We start from the raw sequence: 4,642 nt of genomic DNA on the forward strand, positions 1-4,642 counted from the left end.
AAAGTCGAGACGCCGACGCAATCCATAAAGCATCAGGCAATGATATGGTCGGATCTCAGACAATGGTTTAGATGTGATAGGCAGAAGGCAGTTCGTGACAATCTTAAAAAGAATGTAATCGGGGGCAGATAATCTCAAGGCTGCAAAAGTAGGAAAATCAACATCTAACTCATCTAGGCCACCCGGTCTAGGATGTCCAAAGAAATACTCATAAATGGAGTCAGATGAGATATCAAAAGGAGAAGGTAAGGGGTCTGGTAAGTCAGGATATATAGAAAAGACATTTCCAGAACACCTACGGCAAACTAGATAATCAAAGAACGTTGAGAAACTAAAATCAAGAGTCTGCTTAGCAACTTTTGTTTTATAACTTACATCATTAGTTTGATGAAGGTTGTTATAAAACTCAGATACTAAGTCATAATTGATATCTCGCTCTAAATATACAAGTGAATCAAGTTTGTAATAGGCAATGATTTCTGATACGGATGGACAAAATTCGTCCATGAATTTTCGATCCACAGACCTACAAGGGAGCAATTTGAAGGTCCGTTGTTTAAACGCTTGTTCAAAATGGTGATTTGGGAATCTCCCGGAGACAGATGGTTGAGGTTGGGAGGGAACCTTAGACTTAGACTTCTCAGGTGACTTAGAGGTTCCTTCACCCACTTGTTTCTTCCTAAGTTTTAACAATGTGATACAATGGGGCAAATAAGTGAGCACCGGAGCCACCAACAACCGAAAGCCAAAATAAAATGCACAGATACGGTGAGAAATAAAACTGAAATGCCAAGGTGAGTAGTTCTAGGGAAGTATGGAGTTACCTTGGTGCCATTTATGTATCTTTTGGCCAGGGCTTTGGCTAGGGCTTTGGCGTGCAAAGAGAAGGGAAGATTTGAGGTGTAGGAAAGTTTCGGCTAGGGCTTCAGTGTGAAAGTGAAAGGAGAAGAGAAAGGATCGGGAAGATTTAAGAGAGATCGGTCCAGATGTTGAATTAATCGAACGGCTGTCCGATCAGGAGATATCAGAAGCTTCCTGATCGGTCACCAGTTCGATCAGGGAACCTCCTGATTGGTCCCTGGACCGATCAGGGAACCTCCTGATCGGTCTGTAGACCGATCAAACAATGATCAGTAGAATCTCTACGTGCCAGATTAACTTGATCGGTCCCCGGACCGATCAGGGAACTTCCTGATCGGTCTGTAGACCGATCAGAAAATGATCAGTAGCGGGCTCTGCGTGCCAGACTGACCTGATCGGTCCCCGGACCGATCAGGTAACTCTTCCTGGCGTACAAAACGAACCTGATCGGTCCCTGGACCGATCAGATTACAAACAGAAAGGTGGAGAGATTTTTGGATCGGTCGACAGACCGATCCACCTTCTCCTGATCGGCCTGTAGATCGATCAGTGTCTGATACTTAAATTTCTCTAGTAATTTCAGTAACTGAAATTCATAGAGATGTTCGATAATTCGTAGAAGTTTCTCCAGTAAAACTTCCAAATTCAGTACCTAGAACCTGAAGAATCTACAAGCATAACTATTTCCTAAAGATTATAGTCCGAAATTGTTTATAGCCCGAAAGTTTCAAACATTTAGAAAAACAAACAACTCAAGGCTTGAAAACTAAAATTTTCGACCTTGTTATGTTCAGTTTCAAGTTTGTCAAAATATAACCAAATTGCTATCATTCTTTCAAGGACTTGTCCTAGTTTCAGTCAACATTATGAAACCAAATACGGCAGAAGATATTCAAAGGTATTTCTAGGTAAAGTATCCAAATACGGTATTTCTAGATATTCAAATACGGCAGAAGGACTTGATCATTAATCAGTCTGAGTTTAATCAATATCTGATACAAACTTAAATCAGTGTCAACATCAAAACAACAACCAGGTCAGACTATATTAACAATCAGTTCCTTATAAATTATAAATAGTTGCTCACAACCAAGATGGATTGAGACAAACCATTGGAGTGATTGTAGTGTAATTAGGTATTAATTTATCTTGATTAATAAATTACACTAGTACACTTTGAGTATATTGAGCAGAACCATTTGAGGTAGTTTCTTTTTATACTGGTTCTTTAAAAAGAACAAGACCTCTATTATTATGGAAGTGTGTACTCTTAATCATGATATAATAACAAGCACGTATACTTAATATTTATTTCTTTAATTTATCAATGGGTGCGATTTAGTTCGATAAATCAATAGGCCCAATAAGTTGAGAAATGATATTATTTATATGGTTTGTTGTTGATTATAGAATGAAATTATATCCTAGTAATTTAGGTTGATAATGTCCCCTTGAGGAGCTTATAAGGATTGTCATGTAAACCTTGCAGGTGGACATAGCCCGACATGACAATAAGGTTGAGTGGTACTACTCTTGGAGCTAGATATTAATTAAGTAAGTTGCTGATAACTCATTTAATTAGTGGGCATTCGATATCTTAAACACAGGGAGATTAACACACTCATAATAAGAAAGAACCCATAATGTAATTTGGGATTGGTGCGGTAGTTCAATAGTAGCTCTTTAGTGGTATTAGTTATTATTGATGAACTTGAGTTGGGTGTTCAGGGTGAACACGAGAAATTCAAGATCATCGGGAGACCAAAACTAATTCCTTCTCTCGGTCCCTATTGTAGCCTCTTATATATAATCTTATATCCACCCAAAGCCTAGCCTCTTAGCCCATACTAGGGGGTCGGCCCTTATCCTTGCTTGGAGCCCAAGCAAGGGGTTGGCCAAGCCAAGCTTGGAGCTCAAACTAGGGCCGGCCAAGCCTTGCTTGGTGCCTAAGCAAGTGGTCAGTCAAGTAAGGAAAGGAAAGGGAATTTTATTAAAAATAAAATTTTGATAAAATCTTTCCTTTTATGTTTTTATCCACTTGATTTTAAAAGAGAGTTTTTAATTTTAAAATATTACCTTTTATAGATTTTCTATAAAGGATTAAAGTAGAGATTAGATATCTTTCCTTATTTGTAGATATCTATAATGTTAAAAGAAAGATTTTAATTTTTAAGAAAACTTTCCTTTTTGTAACCATGATATAAAAGGAGTTTTATTTTTAATCTTATATTTTATATATATCCATAAAATTATTTAAAAGAGCGAGATTTTAATTTATAAAACATTTCTTTTATAGCTAACCACAAAAGGGATATTTTAAAAGAGAGATTTTAATTTTTGTTTAAAATCTTTCCTTGTTTTTTTTGTAAGAGGTGGCCGGCCATGTCATGAACAGAAAAGGAAGTTTTATTTTTTGTTATAAAAATTTCCTTTTTTGGATTCACTAAGGATTATAAAAGAGAGGTAAAGGGTGCCTTCATGGAACATAACTTCTATTCTATTGTTCCTCTCACTTTTCATTTGGTGGTCGGCCCTCTTCCTTTCTCTCTTCTTCTTTTGTTTTCCACATTGTAGCCGGCGACATCAAGTCTACTAGGAGCTTTGGTGGCCGGTTACTAGGAGGAGATGAAGAAGAAGAGAAAGGAGGCCCTCTTGTCTAGATCCTTTTGGTGGTCGGAGCTTGGAGGAAGAGAAGAAGGCTTTGGTGGATTTCTTCTTGGAAGATCATCACCCACACGACGTCCAAGAGAAGGAGAGGGATACAATAGAAGATCAAGAGGTTTTTGTTAACAAAGAAAAATATAACTAGTTGTCTTATTCTGCATCAGACTAGTTTTCTTTCTACGGATTTTGAATTATCAAACACAAGAGGCTAACAATTCTAGGTAATCAATTTTATGTTTCAATTTTGTGTTTCTTTTGTTTTTTTCGATGTTGTGATTCAATTGTTCTTGGTGGTTAAACCTAGAGTTACTGTAAGGAGAATAAATATTGAATTTTGTTAAAAGACTTTGTCTAGGAAGGGGTGGATGATCTCATACCCAAGAAGGCCTAGTGCCTCGCCATATTTAACCTGGAAGCCGATCTTTGAAATAAGTATTTAATCGATTTTGTAACATGGGTGGATTTGGATCAATAATGTTAAGCATCATTTGCAATCCAAGCCTAAACCTCTAAGAACTGATAAGTTGAATTTGGAATCAATAATGTTAAGTTCTGTTTGCGATTCCAAATTTAATTTCTAAAGAACACAATAGGTTGTTAGGAAAGGTTTGGGACTTGTACAAAATTTTTGTACAAGGGAACCAGTATGATATTCCGAGTAGCAACCAATAATTGATATCAAAACTAGGATATTACCTCTGTGTGTTTGGTTTTCAGTTTAATTATGCACATGTCATGCATATTTTAGGCATGATAATAGTAGGATGTGCAAATAGATTAACTCTGTAGTTGCAGACATCCTAGATCCAACTATTATGGCCCTAATGTGTTTGTGTGTGATTGGACCCTCGGACATGTCGAGGGCATTTTATGTGTGTGCATGATTATATGTATTAAATGCAGCAGGAGCTGTATTAGTTTTAGGATTTTACTTTTTGTTCGATCTAGATTACATGTACATTCCTTCGTGGAATATAGGATCGATAAATATAAAATTCTATTTTTGTCGCGGATCATATCCTTGTGACGCGTGGTACTATTTGAGGACCAGAGGCGTAGCGGAATAAGAGGCAAGATAGATGCAACAACTAGACTCAAATGTGGTGGCTAAAGATGG

The sequence above is a fragment of the Zingiber officinale genome, chromosome 11A (assembly GCF_018446385.1).
Source record: "Zingiber officinale cultivar Zhangliang chromosome 11A, Zo_v1.1, whole genome shotgun sequence".
In the NCBI taxonomy this organism is placed as follows: domain Eukaryota; kingdom Viridiplantae; phylum Streptophyta; class Magnoliopsida; order Zingiberales; family Zingiberaceae; genus Zingiber; species Zingiber officinale.